We start from the raw sequence: 21,073 nt of genomic DNA, 5'->3' as shown, positions 1-21,073 counted from the left end.
CGGAAAATAAGTGTACTGATTTTTTCCCGCCGCTCCAGGCAAGCCCAGCACCGCTCTGACGGGCTGCGATTGGAGGGGGTATGTTGGCAAGCGACGCTGAAAAAGGCAGTTGGCTCTGAGCTGTGGTGTAGTGAGGAGCTCTGTTAACGCGAACCTCCACGCTCGACCCACGTCACGGAACGCGATGCCGAAGTTTTTGGAGCAGCGTTATTCCATCAAATTTGCGGTAAACCTTGAGAAATCGTCTACCGAAACTGTCGGTATGATTAACCAGGCTTACGGGGAGTCAGCCATGTCCAGAAACATGATCTTTCGGTGGCACAAGATGTTCGTGGAGGGCAGAGAAGAGGTCGACGACGAACCACGGCCTGGACGCCCATCAACGACACTCACTGACGAAAATGTGCGAAAAGTTCGCGATGTACTGAACTCTGATCGTCGTCTTAGTGTTCGGATGATAGCAGAGCAGTGTAATTTGCCAAAAACAATAGTGCACGAGATTATTAGGCACCAATTACAGATGCGAAAAATTTGTGCAAAGTTGGTGCCGAAAGTGCTCAGTGATGATCAAAGACTCAATCGTTTGGAAATCGCGACACAACTTGCGGATCACTGCAAAAATGATCCACATTTTTTAGAGAATGTTGTTTCGGGTGACGAGACGTGGATCTTTGAGTACGACCCGGAGTCGAAGAGACAAAGTGCGGAGTGGCACACCCCATCAACACCCCGTCAAAAGAAAGCTCGCATGAGCAAATCTCGGATCAAGGCGATGCTCATTGTCTTTTTTGACAAAAGGGGAGTCGTCCACTACGAATTTGTACCTGAACGACAAACTGTAAATGCTGAATTTTACGTCCAAGTGCTCGACAGGCTTCGAAAACGAGTCGCCCGCGTCCGGCCAGCGATCAAACACATCTGGCGGCTGCATCACGACAATGCGCCGTCTCACACCGCGCTTGTCGTGTCGGACTTCTTGGCCAAGCACGGCGTGGCAACGCTGCCGCACCCGCCCTACAGCCCGGACTTGGCACCACCGGACTTCTTTCTGTTCCCGAAGATAAAGAGGAGTTTGAAAGGAACGCGATACGGACTTTGGACGCCGTCAAAGAGGCCGTGACGACGTGTCTTCGAGAGGTTCCCGATGATGCATTCGCGGGAGCGTTCCAGGAATGGGAACGCCGCTGGAACAAGTGTATCGACTCACAAGGGTCCTATTTTGAGGAATATTAGCTTAAGATATGTAAAAGTGTAATAAATTTTTTTCCTGAGCTCAGTACACTTATTTTCCGGACGAACCCTGTATATATATATATATATATATATATATATATATATATATATATATATATATATATATATATATATATATATGTATATACTGTATATATATATATATATATATATATATATATATGTATATACTGTATATATATATATATATATATATATATATATATATATATATATGTATATACTGTATATATATATACTGTATATATATATATGTATATATATATGTGTGTGTATATATATATATATATATATGTGTGTGTATATATATATATACACACACATATGTTTTTGTTCCATTAAATCATATTTATTTTCGTCTACCTTCGCCATATTCACATCATAATGACCCCGTATTTATATCAACTCTGTGGTCCTAAGAGTAAGTAAGTATGTCTCTGAACCACACATTAATACAACGCTTCCTTCATCGCTTCAACGCCTCCACGAATATCTTCTGTGCGCCATTGATTTTAGGACTCCAACAATACTCTCCTCTTTGCAAATATTTAATTTGATGATGCGATTCTTTAGTACTACTACCATCATCTTCTATAACACCACCTAAGTGTTCTAATTATACAACCTGTTTTTAATGCCATCCCACCTTACTACGGAGCTAATCCTTCCTACTACTTGCAAATGACTTTAGTATCGTTTTTGTACAAATCCACTTCATTCCAACACAATTCATATATATATATTTTGTTAGATTATAACCTTTATACTATATATGTTAATATATAACTTGTTAAAATAGGATTGGAGTCCCTTGACTGAGGAGGCTGTCCGTATTGAAAACTTTATAATCTGTAAATCCTTTCGAATTTGGCAGTAGCTCATTCCCTTTATTCACAAGTTTCTAGGTTGATTACTTCATTTTGCTCAGTATAAATAAATTCAAACATACCTGCAATCGGCCTTTGAACCCTTCATGTGGAAACAATATGCAGAGGAAGGTTTGAATGACCCTCTAATGGAGTATGAACTATGACTGACACCCTATTAGAGTACAGTCGAATTATTCGAATGAATAGGCTATACTTGATTATTTTCATGACTCCTAGTTATAGAGATGCTTTTGATATCTTGGAGGTTTATCGTGTGTGGAAAGACCGCCTAAGTAACTTTTTAAAGTAACTATATTTGATAAACCTTAAAAATTTTTATGGATGCTTTAGTCCTAAGAAGGCTCTAGGATTCTTATTATCATGTGATTAAATAATTAACACTACTAAAGGTTTAATTGCTTACATCTATCGAAAGGCCTATTGCAAACCTTGATGAAAACATTCATTTGCTTTATATCCGTTCAAAATCGGTGCATTTTCTGTGATTTCAATGGAGAGATAGGTACTGGTTTTTCGAAGTGGTTGATGTACGAGGATATGTAAAAACTCGCTTATTCAACATTGATATCCATACGACCTGTTAACATTCTGATTCTTTAAAGTTTTCTCTTAAAACAAAGAAATTAAATAAAATTAGTAAACAATATATTCCGGCACAACGTTAAAGTTATTTTAAAAATATTTAATGAAGAATTTTTGATAAAATATTCATCAACATATTTTCTATTTCACTGCAATTGTTTTGCAACTTTGGTATAGTTAATGGGTTCAAAATCTTCATAATTGCGTAACAAACACCAAAGTAGCTTCACGAATCATTTAAGGCTTCATAAACAAAGGCGTTTACAAATTCAAAGGACATTTCCTTTCGCTCATGGGGCGCCATATTTTCACTTTCTCAGATCTTAAGAATAATGAATTTGTTGATCCCCGATGATTAAATTTTGGTGATTTTTGCCGCTACGATAATACGGAGTTATTCTTTTAACGATGTTTTCTTTGTTGACACAAAGTAAGTGGTAGGGCTCTGGTTTTTATGCGATTCAATTAAAATTGATTGCTTCCGCCTCAAGAAAAATCTCTTTCGGCACTTTATCTCACAAACCATAACGCGCTCTGAAACGAGTTTCTCAAAGTAAATCAATAGCTTCATTTGCCAAACAAATGATAAAAGGAAGAGAGATTAAATTCCATTTTGGGAAAAAATAAAAATAAATTCCTTTCTTAAACCACGTCGGAATAATTACTTGTTTCTCGGAAGTTGACTGATATTTTTATCTTCCGACAAAATTAATATTTTCCAAGAGCAACTGTTGCGTTATCAAAACGCTCGTGGCAAAGTTCATTAATCTAAAGAATCCCGAAAAATGGTGTAATTGGTTTATTTATAGAAAGGCAGTATTTCAATTAAATCAGTGGAGGGTATTTCTTGCCTTAACTTATACTATGTTTTAATTTGGAGTACATTGGTTTGATTGTCTAACAATTATTACATTGTTTCAGAAAATATTAAATATTTCGTCGCAAATAATTCGTCTAGTCATTATTAGACCCGTACCGAAATGAACTTTGAGGCGACAAAGGCTTTTGTGAATTTTGTAATTTGCTGCTGTTATTTTTCTGGCTTCCAATATAAGTTTATGCAACTAATTTTGGTTAAGAGGTAAAATCACATTTAACATAGCTCCTTACTTCCCAAATACGAGGATCTACTGTCTAAGTAATTCAGTCATGAGCGAGCATGGCACATTTATTATGTTATTGAGTGACTTACTTTACTGAGAGAGAAATAAGAAAAAGAACTATAGTACTTCACCAAATTCAGACTTATGATTTTTAATCAAGTAAATTTGTTACTGTCCTTGAAAATTCCGGAGTCTCTTTCCATTAATTTCTAACCATTTATCCAATTCCATCTTAATTTTTTGTCGCCAATTTATGCAACGAGTACCCTTTTCAGATTCACTGTACATATATTCGATGTTTTAAGGCTTTGCTTTGTGGAAATCGATTATCACTGAATTTAAATATACCAATAAATTTTACCAATAAATTTAAATCTTACCAATAAATTTTTATTCGGTACAACTAGTTTCGACGCATCGGGGTCATCTTCAGGTATTGAGGATGACGCCTATGTGTCGAAACTAGTTGTACCGAATAAAAATTTAGAGGAAACATACATTGGTATTTTTTACTTCAGTTTACAGAGCATATTCAAGTCATGAATACATTGATAAGAACTGTACTAACAGAAAGTGTGAAATATTATTCTGCACGAAGCGTCCCCGTAATGTAATAGTAGCCAGGAAATATCGTCTATAATGTAAAAGCTTCTACATACTCGTATATCCGTATTAGCTTTTTATAAGGCTCGATAAAATTCCTTGTGTGTCGCCTGGTAAAGTATAAGCTAACTTGTGATAAATGGGTATTCGTTACAAAAACCTTGCTCCAGGGTCAATCGAATAAAATCAAAATCTCCAATTTAAAACGAATGTGTAATGTTAATTTTCACGGTGTTATTACCGATTTTTAATTAACCATGACTGGAAAAATCTCATTTTTTTAACTTAAAAATATTCCAGCTAATTCTTATTTTCTTAGTCACAATAACTGAACATAATTTGATAAATTCCGTTTAGTTTTCTGACATTAGCACTCCGTTTAGAATTGCAGACATTAGCCCTTTAAGATGGTGGGAATGCCAAGTTTATTTGTACAGTGGTAACTACAATTTACTTTCTATTCCGCAGTTATCTTTTATTAAGGTGAAGAATTTCCCCGATGGCTAGCTATCGTTTTATCGGCGTTAAGTTATGTTCGCTTGTTTTATTTAAATGAGATATACTTGTAAATCTAAATAGAAGGAAAGAATTTGTGGAGTACATAGAGGAAAGAATGCTATTGGAGAACACAACTGTAGGGAGAATATTAGTTAAAGGAGAAAAGAGAGAGTATGTACGAATAAGCTTTTGGGATGGCGTGAACGAATTAAATATGAAGAAATGAAAGAGGGACTTGGAAAAATGTATTAATAATAAATGTATAATACTCTACAAAATATTTTAGATTACACCGATTAATAACAGTTTTCGGAGTCTTTGTAAGCCTAGGGCTACATTATAATATAAGAATAAAAATGCATGAGATTAGCCTTAGTTAACCGAGATAGAGTGCGGTTGCAATTGGTCGTCGTACTGCACGCTACCGTACTTCCCTAACTCCGAGATTACCCGACTGAAAATAGATTTCATGCTTCATATCACAATAAATTTCTTTTTCTGTAAAGATAATGCAAAAATCATAAACACAATAATCAACCCGTAGGTCGGTTTGGTAGGTAATGGTAGAGTTCACCCAGGTTCCCAGAAGGACTTGCCTGGGAATCGATACCGGGCCCTCAGTAGTCCAACGCTCTACCCCTGGACTACCGCGACCCTGTGAAGATAATATACAAGATTATATTAAAGAAGACCAAAAATTATGTAAAAAGATAATAAAATTTATATTTTAATCATGTCTGGTAATACCAAGTCTAGCAATATCGATTTCCGTTGGCGTAGTGGCCAATATTCATCGATTAAGTCCGATTGATAAACGTGGAATCTGATTGCAGTACTCCTAGTAATGAATGGGTAATGGATTTTTTTTCTTCGGGATAGCTCAGTTTTGGTAACAAAGGAGTAATTTACACGACGAGGACGACAGACGGAATGAAATGGCAGTCTTGCCAAATAACCAGAGCCGCTCAACCGCGCCAGCGTGTCGGGTGGATACGACTCGTATCGGCCAGTCCACGTGATGAGTTTGTTCTCGCTTTCCGTTCGCTCACCCTTTCTTCCCCTCGACTTGCGTTAGTCAACTGCGCTTCGGCCAACGCAAATTCAGAAGTCTAAGCAGAGGGCGGGCGACACGGGCTTCCGATTGTTTACCCACTGGCTCCCTGCCTAGCTCGAATTCTCCTCTTTTTGCCTCGGGGAGAATTGAGTTCTCCCCGAATAGAAAAGAGACCGGGCGTCGCGCGCGCGAAATGGGACACTTTTGCGCGCGCCCTAAGTTTACCGTCCGCGCTCGATTTTCCCATCAGGGGAAGTAAACACGTCCATTGTGGGCCAGCATCGCACGCCCGTCCCGCGCCGAAACGGGTCGCCACCCCTGCTCGAGCACTCGGAGTTTTCGGTGTGCGCCGTTTCCCTTGGCGATTCGCACCCTGGACAATCTTGCCCACTTTCCCACATCTCTCCGTCCGTCCTTTATTTCTCTCTCGTTCATCCTCCTATTATTCATCATTTCCTTATTTCGCTCATGTTTTCTGTGCGTATACTCGGTTCCCTTGACCTGTCAACCGGCTTAGTTTCAGAGTAAAACATCTATTATTGCGTCTGTTGTGGAAAGTGAATGCATGTGCTATCCCTTGCGTCAAGTGGTCAATGTGAGCCGAAGTGATGCTATTCGGCACCGCCTATTCTCGCTGTATTAATCTTTGGTTAGTAACGAACGCGTATCATTGGATTTCGCAATCATTTCATTTGTCCAAGCCACAGGGTGGTACAGAAAGAAATATTGTAGGTTACTACCGATCTTGAACAAGAAGTTCCTCTGATTCCATTTCAGTTTTTCGAATCAATCCTCAGATTCGGAAATCAGTGCTATTCATACATTAGGTGTCCATATGTTGTAGAAATAGGCTAATGACGATTGGAATTATTATTTCCTCAATTCGATTAACCATTTAATGCAGATATTTCATGGAATTTTGAGACATATCAATTACGAAACACCAATAAACCTACGTATCTGAGGAAGGGTGTAAGATTACTGAAACATTTCGGTGGACGAATTGATAAGGTTTGTTGAGGCAGAAAGTTTAGAACGATAAAAGGGGAGATCGGATGGTGCGATGGCTATCGTACCATACCGATTCCCCCTACCATACCATACATATCCCCACCAAGAGAGCCCGGGTTCAAATTCTGGAGACAACTAATATAATTCACTGGTATCCCGATCCCTACTTGAGGTGCTTTGTGGAGGGCACTCTGTCAGCAGTTTAACGTACCGTCCGTCAGATGGGACGTTAAACTGCGGACCCCTTGGTGCCTTTCGACAAGAGTAGGCTAATACCGAAGCCGGGTTTCTCTCCACCCATCATCTTTTCCTCACCATCCCCAATGGCGCAAATGGCTTTAGCTGTCGGTCGCCTCCAATACAAACTACTACTATGAGAAAAGTGTACACCAAAAGTATTCATGTTTCTTTTGATAATGGGTATTTTGGTTCTTTGGATTGCAATATAAACAACATCCGTAGCATAAAGCTTAAATAGACCTAGAATGCTCATTTCTTTTACATTCTATCACCAAAGAAAAGTTTTTTCCTTTCTTCTAACGTGTGATGATGGCTATAAATTTCGTGAAAATTAATTTTTCGTTATTTTTATTCATTCAATGTAGCTTAGATGAAAATTTTTAATTTAATACCAGTTTTAAACTAATCGAGTTAAATATTTGACAATGAACTCTACTCCCTTGATTATTTTTAGTTTACTTACTGAATATTTTGTTAATCCTCCCAAATGATCTTAGTTGATTAGTGAAAAAAGTGATCTTCATTATTCCTCCGATCGAGTTTAAAATTAAAATATATCAGCCAAATACCGTTTGTCGCCATTCCACCACGCTCCGAAGATCCCATTTTGTTTAACACCCCAATGTTTCTTAGGACTTTCTCTATTTGTGTAAAAAATTCTTTTCTTGTGGAAAGCAAAAAGTGAGCATGTATCAAATTATTTGCAATTAAATGTTCTTAGTTGCGGAAAAGCATTAAGAATGTATTTTCCTTGAGTTTAATTAATTTTATATCACCGCAGATTGTTATATTTTCCTTTTTTTACTCATTTAGAAAGACTTTAGCCTACATTCCACACAAGACTACAATCAGCTATAAAATAAATGTATCATTTACCATGCTCATAAGTTTTACTTGAGACAGAGGTAGAAATGTAGGTTACAGTTACAAAATATTTTCTTGTAAGGCATCCGTTTTATGGTAAAACTTAAATTATCGTTTTTTGTTACCGAATCAAAAAGTTTCTCTGCATGGTCGATTATTATTTTTATCTTTGATACATTCTTTCATAGCTTATTATTAATTGTAATAGGATCTTATTCCTCTATCTAATTATGTAACACTATGTATTTCGTTTCTCTTTAATTTTGTTTGCTGCAGCCCTCAATTTTGTGTTGTATTCCATTGAACGAAAAGGTTAAAACTTGAGCAATGCCAGCCATCTACAACCGCATAATTTAATGTATAGCCAGCCGCATAGCAATTATGTCCTAGCAACAAAAGTGTCTACGGTTAAACGTTTACAACAGCATTAGTTACTTAGCTTAGCTGAAAAGTGCGACGTGGCCATATCAGCGGGAACTTCTAAATAAAGACTATTACTACTGAATATTTGAGTGCCGGTGGCACGTCCTCACTTCGTAGGTTTTCCCACAAACGATCGTAGGCATTTTATGCCGGAGTACATTCTGTGGAATAGAAGTCCCCTCGATAAGCATTGGTATTTTTTTCATTTCCTTTGAAGTCACATGAAGAAAGAAGGAAATCCATTTTACCCTGAGAGACAAGTTGATCGAGTCGCTTTCTGAGACGTGAGTTCGTAGTGGCAGCACTGAAGTTGCATCTCTTCCTCCTTTTTGACGCTTCCCACAAAGGGCATGTACCCTACATTGGCCGCTCTACCACTGCGCAAAATCTCTATTCCTTTAGGTTCCATTTCCTTCACCGGCTCGATCGGTTGTAGCCAAGAATTCCACAGCTCTAACTTCCGCTCCAAATCCATTACCTGAGCGACGCCGAATTTCAGGACCCAAAAGGCCTCGGCATTTTTCGGGGTGGATGTGAATTTCTTCTCTTTGAAGGCAACATTTTTCACCTCTTTCCCGCATGACACTTTCTCATACTTCATTTGATCGTGTGAATCCAGGTCAAAATGCCCAAAAAGCAGGTTTGTGTGCCTACTGCGCACCCTTTTGACGAGATAAAAATATATTCAAACGTAAAATCCATTCATGACGCAGTTATAAATAAGCAAAAAAAGTGCAAAGCGTATCTGACAGGAGTAGATGATAATGTCTATTCGTAGAAAGAATGAAACTGACACCTGATTTTGTTGAATATCCTCAGATTTTTTACTCCTTGGAGGCGATATTTCCAGCTACGGTAGACTGCGTGCATTAACTGGAAATACAATCATAGTTGAAATATTATGTAACAATCAATATTATATAAGATATAAACACATTATATTCACGCTAAAATAGATAAAACATTTTTAAATTGTGCTCCTTAAAAATAAATTTCCCTCTGCAAAGTATTTAATTAAATATTTTTAATGGTTAAACTAACTCACCTATTGAAAAGGTAGAAGGGGTGTTTTTTAAACTGAACCCGTAATATCAAGTTATAAATGCACTATTACTCCTTGTAAACGCATCCGACCCAATATTTTAAAACCGGACATCACAGTGAAATTTGTTTTGCCTCATTCTTTCTACGTCCTATTTATTCTGTTTAAAATACCAAATCTTTTCCAACCCAAGCCTCACTTACCCAATGTTCTCCCTCTTAACGTATATTGACCAAAGATGTTCTCTTCGGCCATTTGTGTCAAATTTCTCTATCGAAGAAACTATATCAATTACGAAAGAAAAACAAACGCATTAAAATATAAGGAAACACCATTCACGGAATTTGGTTTGCAGGTAGCATTGCATTTTTATAAGAATTAGAAAAATAAATGAACAACAGGTTAGATGCTCTATGCAAGGTCTCAAACTATTTCAAATTGAAAAAAAATACAAAAATGTAATGGTAGCGTTGATTTCATAGATGAAATTGAGATGAAATGCAAATCAATTGAAGAAAAATATAAAAGGCAGAGTAATTTTGATAGCTGGAATCACACATCAAGACTCTCATTAGTCAAGACAAGGGGTAATGTTTAAAAAAAACATCTATTTAGAATGTAGTGGGGTATGGCTGCAAAAGCAGATCACTGCAAAGAAATAGAGGGAAGAAATGGCCGTTGCAGAAATCTGAATATGAAGGAGAGCAAAAAACAATTTGAATGGATACAGAAAGATGAAATAGGTCTAGAAAGAGGAACTCTCCAAACACTGCAAGGCATTGACGATATGAGGTGCCTTTTAGAGGCCATAGTAAAAATAAAAATCATTAGAAGAGCCTTTGAAGTACTGGAGGAATGAAGGAATCGGTTCCGAGGAGGCAATTATTTAAACTGAGATTTAGGCCTTATTTTCCAAATAAGTAACTAATATCATTTAAACAAGGGTAAGTAGGTGTCATAATGTTTACACTATGACTGCTCTCATATAATTGCGCACAGGTCAGTTTTCTGCATATTTAATCCATAATGTTTCTGTTGATGATCCCCTGCTGCCATAAGACCGTGTATAACCCATTTGATTTTCTAAGCCGATTTCTATTTTTTTTAAACACGAAAGACAATGTTTTATTATCCGTATTTAAAAACAAAAGACTGCAAATGCAGAAAAGATTGCCGTAATGACATGTGTATGCCACAACTCGGTGCAGCCTCCTGAAATGACTCCTAACATACTTCTCTTTTCTCCTACCAGGATTTCGTTTGTTTTGATTTCACTACATTTTACTTTAACCCACTCTTTTCCAAATCCATAACTCAAAAGCTTCTTAGCCACGCTTTTCCTCTTGCCTCAACAACCAAGATGACAACTTTATACAGTAAACATTGATAGAGAGCAACAAGGAATATAATGATGAAAATAATTTTACGGAAATTGATCAGCAATGCGGATATGAGGAGGTCATTCAGTGAGTACATAGGGTACCGCACTCGACTATTAACAAGAAGCTTGCTGGTTCCAACCTCTCCTCTAGAGTGGAAAGTTTTTTGTTTTTGCGAAGAGGATCTGATCAGAGTGGGATTCGTGGTGCAATATGACTTTAACCGTTGGTGGACCATGCAATTCTATTCATCATTCAGCAGTTTCAAACAAAAAATTCCTGTCTTAGTATATCTTCAGAAAGTGCATCTCGATATATATTCCTCCTCACCATCATGCTTGGTGACCGAGATGGTTCGGTGAGTAATATGCAGGATTACCGTCCAGAGGGCCCCGGTTCAACTCTGGAGGCAGGGGATCATTTTCAGTGGTATCCCGATCTCTACTTGAGATACTTCGTGGAGAGCACGTTAAGCGTGTACACCATCCGTCGGATGGGACGTTGAATTACGGACCCCTTGACGCCTTTCGTTAATAGTAGGCCGACATAATGCCGACACTGGGTTCGTCTCCACTCTGTCCATCCCTAATGGCGCAAATGACGTTCAATGTCGGGCACTTACCCTAATAACTGCTGCTACAACCGTTGTATAAGCTCATACTTCTTAGATGTTAATGCCATCCTTAAGTTAAAGGGGTAATTACTATTCTAAAAACTACATATTGTAAATTATAAACTCACGTATTAAAATTGGAGTATTAAATTAACAGGAAGAGACTCTTGGTACCAGATTAAAAGAAAACTAGGCATAAAAGAAAGGAAGACATTCCCTATCACGTGAATGCAGCTCTCCTTAGAGTCAACATTTACAAGAGTTGACGGTTACTACTTGATTGCGTTGCGAGGGATATAATGTTAGGAATAAAACAGGTTTCCATGCAGATTTCAAGAGACTTAAAAGTCAATAAAATAGTATCGATCGGCTCATGGGGCCTTTGGATTTAAAAATTCAGAGAGTTACCCTCGGGATTGCATTGTGCTGGAAGGTGAAAACTGGCTAAGATTCTAAAAAGTACGTAAGTCAAGATATCTATTTCTCGGTAACCCGAATTCATGGTGAAACGTGACTTCAACCGTCTGCAGTGGAGTATGAAATTCCAAACACTAAGCACTGCTCTCGGGAATACAATTCCTTTCTTTGTAAATACCTAGAGCGCTTATTTCTGCAAGCACATATAAAAAACAGCCATATTAATAATTAAAAAATAAAATTGTTTAAAAAACTATTAGTAAAGCGAAAATATTTCAATAAGAAAATCAAAGCACTCTTTATAAAGTTTAATACTTGCTCGTACGCTTTTGCTGATCTTCATAATTCCTTAGGAAGGTAGTAGCAGTAGTTTTTGAGGGGAGGCGACCGACAGCTAAGGTCATTTGCGCCATAGGGGAAGGACAGGAAAGGATGAAGGGTGGAGAGAAACCCGGCGTCGGCATTAGCCTACTCTTTACGAAAGGCGCCAAGGGGTCCGCGGCTTAACGTCCCATCCGACGGACGGCGTACTCACTCAAAGTGACCTCCACAAAGCACCTCAAGTAGGGATCGAGATACCTCTGAAAAATATTCAACACCGCCGGGATTTGAACCCGCGCCCTCAGGGTGGGAAGCCAGTACGTTAGCCCCCGCACCATCTCGATCCCCCCCTTTAGGAAGGATATATATATTTACATATATATATACACTTATATTAATATGTATGTGTGAGTATATATATATATATATATATATATATATATGTATATACGCCATATGCGAAAAAGTAAGAGGAAATGTCCTTATACTCATCATTAAAGTGTCATCCCAAGATTCTCTCGATTTGGAATATGTGGCAGTAACGATATTTTGAACCAATCAGAGATGGTGTGTTTAAAGTCTTCTCTGATTGACTGTTGTGTTAATTAGCATATCATGTGGGCGATGGAAGAGTCAGTCTTATACCCAGTCTTAAATGGTTTTAGTAAATATCTGATGTAGCGAAAAACCCGAAAAGACATTAGGCACAGCATACGCCAAGAAATCAACAAATTATTTATCAAGGAGGTTGCATTGAGATTTCAGGTATATGTCATTTTCAAAAAACTTGCTGCATTTGTATTTTTAAGTGATCTCTTTCAAATTACGATAAAAAGGAAATTAGTGTGTTATTTTTTCAGAAACATTGGCATTGAAAATCCAAGGTTTTATGCTCAGTCTTCTGACAGTAGGTTACAGCAAGCAGAAAAAGACTGTAATTTTGCAGAAATGCATGTCGCTCTCATACGAAAAACTGATACCATGTGCGCAATGATATAAGAGTTTTAATAGTGTGAATATATCAGCACATATCCGTTCTTGTTTCAATAATATTAATTAATTTGGGAGGTAATGCAGCAGAAATCTCATAGTTTTAAAAATTGGGCCTTGGGAGTAGTCGAAATAAGTTTCAAAGCACGTTTTAAAAATAAATAAGAAGAATGTCTCCCTCTTCCTATTTTCAATGCATCGCAGTCATTCCAAACTCCCTCTTCCAATCCTCTTTCTCTCCCTCTCTCACATCTTATTTTTCTTGGAATCTAACTTTTCCTCGATATACTCGTCCTCCCTCCTCTGCATCCTTTTTCGTCTTCCATTTGAGTACCTCTACCCATTATTGGTGTCGTAGCAAACTGGACTTAATAGCTGCAATAGAAGTAGCAGTTTTCTATTAAATTTATGGATATCACCACTGACATTTTTGCTTGAAGGTGAGAATTTGGCTGGCGAAATGGGGAAAACCGATTCTGACTATACTTTTCTTGGCTAAATGTGGATATGAATGCTTTAGTTAGATGGATGACTACGCTTATTCACTAGACTTTTATTTTACAAAGCAACGAAGCGAAGGTCGGTTTGCATTGTCCAACTCCAAACCAAGTCAGACACCCGTGAATCCGCCCCTCGCAGAAACTGATGTCTCCTCCATCTCTATGTTCTCTTCCTGTTAGCCGATTACCTTCGTTCACAGTAGTGCAACTGTCTAACCACAATTTCAATGGCGCACTCTCATAACCACTCCTTCCTCCAGTCTTCCCTCCACCTGCCGTGCTTTCATGTTCATGAGGGTAAAGGAGGAAGGGTGGGAACGGAACTCCCGAATACGAGGTCGTCCAAGCTTTCATTACACGCCCTAGTTTCTATCCTCTCAGTAGGTAACATTCGGCAGGAAGGTTTAGGTGGCCGTGAGATATCTGGATTCCCTCCCCCACCCCTTCATTCCCATAAAGAACCCCCACCCAGTTGTCCCGACGCCCTCCCGCCCCACGCGCCAGCTCGCATCAACCCCCTTGCCCGTTCATCCCCATCCCCTTCATCCCCCTACCTCGAGCCAAAACGTGTCTCATCTGCATGCCGCAACCTCTCTCTCTTCCTCACTCCGTTTCCACTTTTGCCTGACTCCCCCCCCTCCCCCGAACCCCTAGCTATCTCCACCCGCCCGCCCTCTCTTTCAACACCCTTCCTTGCAAGGCCTTGGTTCCGTCATTCAACCGGTGAGTTACCCTAAAACCCAGACAGTTACCCCCTTCTCCCTTCCTCCCGAAAACCCTATTTCCTTTCTCCAAAGATTTCACTGGTGCACATGCTACGACTGGTTATAAACATATCACTGGGCGAAAACCTGCCAAATTTCCAGACGAAGACTGCAGTCTTTAGTTTAACACGATTCGAAGATTGGTTGATTACAGTCCTTCATGCTTTTACTCTACAATGTTACCACTCTGAAAACCCTCTTACATTCGTTCTTCATATGGCTTACTTCCCTGTCCCGGATCCAACCTCAATAGAGCCAATCCACATGCCCTATTATTCTCCAAATATTTCATGTCTCATGGTGCACCCGGTCCATCTTGTTCTTATTTTCCTCTTTTACTTATCTCCGTCTTATAACTCCTAATCTTCTTGTGTTCATCTTCGTTTCTTGTTATATTGTCCACGTTTGGTCATATGCATCCTCCTCCGGTATCATCTATCGAAGGGTTCCATTCTTCTCTGGGATTGAAGTAAATAAAATTTTTCCCTCGACATTGATATATTAGTCTTGTCCTAAATACTGGCATTTTCGTGATGATTTACGAGTCTCATAGCAGACACGGAGGCTAAAGAGGAATAGATGAATGGCGTACGAAAAGATATGTGACCGTTTTTCCCAGGGAAACTTGAAATAGCTCACACTCGTGTGAAATATCACTCCCATGAACGCAGAGTTGAGGCCAATACCATTCAGAGTTGGATGGTGAAATTGAAGGAGAAGATAGAGCTTACAGATATAAAGAGTATGTGGAGTAGCTTAATAGTGTAAATGAAAACATTCAAGAATATTCGTAGGAAAGGATTCTGGAGATGATAATGTGATGTAAGACTCCAAGAGCTGAATCTTTTAACACAAAATATACATGATTATTCATATTTTACATGAAATATAAACGATCTAGAATTGAAAACATGATGAGTGAAAATCCTCCGGAAGGAACAGTCTGGTGAAATAGTATGATTGAATAGATAATATGGAAAAAGAAATTACAGATAAGGGAGGAAGTTTCATTATCGCCTTTGATTTCAAATTTATCGGATGTCAACAAGCGAGTATAATTAAAAGATGAAAGGAGTTTAACGGATAAAAGGTGTAATAATATTCTTGCTGCGGCTGGCAGATGGCAACAATAAAAAAATGCATTACGACGATTCTAGAAAAGGGAATTAAAGAGAATCTCCAAATAAAAAACAATAGCAAAAAGCACTGAAGATAAAAATTAAGTCTCTCTAGAGGTAAGCAAATTTATACACGTGGAAAGTTTTTAATATATAAGTAACAAGACCAAATGTGGTGGAAGAAGTAAGAGTAAATAAGTATAATACAGCTTGTGAAGAAGACTTTATTTCATGAGAAGCAGCATCTAACTGTAGTTATTGATACCCTTGACAAAAATAAAGCGATATAGATGTTAAATATAGATTTTGTGCTTTTCCAAGGATCAGATACCTGATGATTCCGCAAGTTGGTGAAACGCATTGTCTCTGAATATAGTCTGTGGAAAAGTACAAAATATTTTAATATAGATTTCAAATACTTCCTAGAGCTGAAGCCTGAAACCGTAGAGTATGAAAAAAAGTGATTTATTAGTAGTTACACCAGGAGTTACCTTAAATTACTGATTCAGATCTTATCCGTACAGCTATTGAAGGAAAAACAGTAGTGATGGAAAGATATTGTCCTAAAATAAAATTAACAGACTGGGTAACTCCTGAAGTCTTTAAACTGAGTGAATAAAGAGAAAATTCAACGGAAGCCACAGAGAAGTGGAGAAGAAAACTAAGTTAACATATTTTTGAGGCTATTAGTTTATAAATGCAATTTTTAAGTGGCAATGAAATGAAAGAACCACAGGAGAAAAGTAGAGATGAATTTCGGAAACCTATTATGGCAAATGTTCACGCGCTGACCTTTGGTGTAATATAGAAATTGGGATTGAGAATTCCTGAAAACCTACAAAAAACCTCTCAATACCTTGTCATGGCAGGTCTTTTCAAGTATGACAATTATCGTCAGACGAGAACTGATTTACGTAAACTGTATGCCGAAGATGTGTTCTTTGTGAGTTAATGTGCCCAAGTATAACGCAGTAGGTAAATATTTCACTTAAGGGCAGTTATATTACGAATAACATTGTCTACCTTGATAAATACTTAAAATATTGTAAAACATTGTTTACGATAAACAAAATCTGAAGTATTATTATATCAGTATAATTTTTATTGGGCCTCTGAGATTTTATCTCCTGCCAGAACCAAAAAGAGCATATTTACTGCAAAAATGGAAGCTACTCGCTTCAAATATTCCTGTTATCAATTTAATGTGAATAGCCTCGTCTTCGTGAACTTCTCGGAGCCGTAATATTTTCAGTTGGAGCGCTCCTCCATTAATTCTGGGAGTACCTGCGGTAAAACTGAGAAGCGGTCGCAATTACATCTTCCTTTTGCTCCCTCCTTCCAAACTTTCGTTTCCCCTCTATCGCTGTCATCTTCTCATCTCATTCAAGCCATCTCTCAGCCTCCCCTTTAGCTTCCCATCAGCTTGCTCCGTTCGGTGACATAATTACACTCACCAAACTTCCCTACGCTAACATGTCTATCACGTCCCCCATCCCTGTAAACGAATCTCCCGTCGCTTAGCTGCAGCCGCCATTGAAATATCCGAGGAATCCTATGTGTCTACCCACGTGATAGGGCTAAGATACCGCGAAGGAAAAACTTTTCGACTCTCAGTAAAAGATACGAATTATAAATATATATATATATATATATATATATATATATATATATATATATATATATATATATATATATATATATATATATATATTACTAGGCTTTGAAGGAGATAACACGCTTGAATCCCATTTTTCAAGATTTACCTTTTCGATTGCGTAGATTTCTCCCCTTCAAAGTTAATCAAAGTTTGGGTATTATAATTCATAGTTCCCTTTTTATGCTGCGATGTACGCATTAGTTGTCTAATTACACCGTGGAAAGCGGTAGTAACAGATCCTTAGTAGAAAAGTACGAATCTTATAACCATATAGAATTAACCTACAAAAATTTACATTGAACCATTGCGATTTTTGAAAAACGTGAAGTAGCCTAATTAAATAATGTCTGCGCGCAATTATTATATATTGACAAAAAATATAAAAATCACCACCACTAGGTTCAGTGTCAGAAATTGGATCAAGAACAGTCATGTACTCACTATATGCTGTAAATTTTGCCATTATTTTAGGAACTAATGGTTCCTTTATAATGAATATTTCAAAAAATGAGCACATGAAGGACGAATTTTCTAATGAATTTTACAGTTTCTTAGGCCCAAGCTCTTTCCCAGCCAATTAAATTTTCCAGAGAATGTTTAAGTAACCGATTTCTTAAAAGAGAATTCAGAGGTTGCAAATTTTGATTTCTAAATATTACACCAGTTGAAAGCCTACCAACTTCACCTACTCCCTCAGATTTTACTACATTTTCCGCGTGGAATTGGGTGAACTTCTGAATGAATAAATATTTACCAAGATATATTACAGCATTTAGTCCTTGTATTGTTCGAATTTCTTTTTGATTCCTATAAGTTCTTTTATCTACTTGGACTTCGACATTATTATTGAAGCGTCTCTGTATCATATTGAACAGTTAGTGCTCAAACGCTGTGTTTTCTGCTCCATCAATGCCAGGATGAAGAATTCTCAGTTGATTATAGATGTGAAATGATAATCCTTCGTATTTAATTGGATGGGTATCTTTCAGGTTACCTCTGCTTTACAAGAAAATTATGCTAATTAATCATTAAATTAAAAAGACTAAAGTTCTTGCTGAGAGTTTTTATGTCCTTCTTGTCTCTTGCAAGTTCTCCTCTCTTATCAGGCCGTTTAGAACATCTTATCTCCCCTTAGCTCTTTCCTTCACAATTTGTGACTCTTTTACCCAAAATTAGTCTTCATATCGTCCTTTACCATCGGCACCTCCGCATGCTTAGGTATATCACCATTCCTTTATCTCATTGCACCGGTCTATTCCCCCAGTCACTTCTCACTCCCTGTCAGTCGCCTCGGAATCGTATTTTATCTTTAGTTTCTGCGGCTAGCCCAATCTTCCCGGGACTCTTCCATCAAACGTCTTCCAGGTTCTGCCTTCTAGATTTCTCGTCTCAATATTCTCAGTGAAAATTTCAGGTGGAAGATCTATTTTTCGTCTCCATCAAAATGAATGAATGACACTCTCCACTCCCTTGGATTTTCTTATTCCTGATGATATCATACAGTTGAAGTTGTAAAATATTTCCTTAGATAGAAGTAGATGGAGCATCCTTTATAAAAATATTTCGATCATTCAATAATCATAGAGAAGTTATTAAGACAACTTATTCCTTTTTGAATTCCTAGCCGTGGCTATTCTGCTTTCAGTTATCCGATTTTGATGAAGCTATATATATATATGTGTCGCTTAGTTTGTAAATTTGAAAATCTTGTTGATATATTCATTTCCTAATGTTCCAGCAGGACTTATTTTTCCCTGTTGAAGAGTTTTAGCTCATATAAATGGAACAAAACTTATTTAATAAGCTCAGTTTAAGTACTGGAATTCGTATAGTGAATTTATGCATGCATTTATGAAGATATCTCGAAATGAAGATATGGCATTATGGTGTGCCATTATCCTTTTAAATAGAATTCACCATTCCTCGAGGCTATGGCGTCAAAATTACTTCATTATCGAATGTCTAATCACTAGAAAAAGACAAAACCTTTGCAAACCCTGATTATTGTGCTATAATATAATGCTGAATCCGTGACGTGGAAACTTCATAGTAGTCATGGATTGTCAATTCAAATGATTTCTAGGATTCTATTTTCAAAACTGTAAGTCAATTTGTAAATCCCTGGCATTTGCAAAATGTAGTTTGCTGATGTTGATAAACTGTGAGACAAATTTTACTTGCTTACATTACAATTTTCTTTAGAGCTTAAAGTTTTGTATTGCATTTAAGTTTTTTTCAGGACTTGTAAATCTATTTGTAGATTAGAGGAACGAACAAACCTGAACAAACCTCCGGCTTCAAGTTTAGGATCCTGCCATGGAAGGGTGGGATAATGGATTATTTACTCAGATACCTTGGAATTTTTTAATATTAATCCAAAATGCGTGTTGGTAATCGAATGCATAAGGTTCTAAATGACAGAAATTCCTTATCAGGGAATAATTGGTCAGTGAACTCCCACAGCATGATGACTCATAGGTTAACTCCGCTACAGCCCTTTGATGGAGGCCGTTTCCCTGGCTCAAAAAAAAATAGATGATCGATCCGCATTTCCTCCTTTCTTGCATTCACCATACACTATAGATCTTAGACCACTGTTATTAATTTAGTCCAAAAAAATGACGAGGAATATGCACCGATGCCCCCGCTCAAGTCAAAATCCTCAACAGTGCCCACCTTCTTTTGCAGGCCATTCAAACGCATGTTATTCTAATGATGTGGTAGCCGACAACTGGGTTTGGTAGTCTCCTATTGTTGAAGGTAGATCTTGGATGGACACTAAACATGCCTACATTTCTAAGCGTCGCCTATTAAAACAAACTGACAAGCCAAACTACATTAAATTGTTCTTCGATTCCATATACTTTCTATCTCCATTTTGTCCAAAATGTCTATCCTTTTCCTCTCACTGAATTGCTTACCTTACGTCTTTTCCTGCTATCCCAGTCTTTAACACTCCAGTGCCTATCAAAATATTTTAAATGTACATTTCCTGCCACATTTCGATTTCTCCCAGCAACCCTCTCTCTACTCTCATTTTCCTTTTCGTCCATATTAGTTTTTCCATCCTTCTCCACATTCACATCTCAAGAGCCTTCAAACTATACTTATCGTCTTGCTTCAGCGACCTAGTTTCCGAGCCGTACAAAACAATACTCCTTATGAAAGTTTTCATTAGTCTTTTCTTGATATTTTTCCTCAATGTCCCTGTAATTAATTTCCTCCTGAAACCTACATTCCCTCTCGCAATTCTTCTTTAAATATCCCTATTACTTTGACTATCTTGATCCAAAACACTTCGAAGATAAGTAAGTTTCACCTGATATAGTTTTTTGCCCTCCTATTTTAACTTTACTATTTATTTCACATTTCATTGAGCGGTGGAAAATAAATTTTAACTTAAATGTAATACATTCTTAGTGAGTACGTCAAAAACCTTCCATAAGGTAGTCATTATCATGCCTCGTAATAATAAGATTTCTGCCAGAAATGTTGTGCTCTGCATCGACACGCGATGGTATTCGAAATGGTTAAAGATTCAGTTACTCGACTGGGTTCAAAAACGAATGCAGACCGTTCGTCGAAAAAACCCCAAATATTATCTGCGAAACTTCGTCTGGGAATTATTTTAAGTGAACTGCGAATTGTGCAATCGCAATTCATCTGCGTTTTTATAATTTCATGTTTCAGATAAATGTCTAATGCGCACGCATCGCGCGAAGGCCCTCGGCCTACCCGAGAGCGGAGATT

This window comes from Hetaerina americana, unplaced genomic scaffold (assembly GCF_022747635.1).
Source record: "Hetaerina americana unplaced genomic scaffold, ioHetAmer1.1.p SCAF_50, whole genome shotgun sequence".
NCBI classification, from domain to species: Eukaryota; Metazoa; Arthropoda; class Insecta; order Odonata; family Calopterygidae; genus Hetaerina; species Hetaerina americana.
This window is presented reverse-complemented; position numbering follows the sequence as displayed.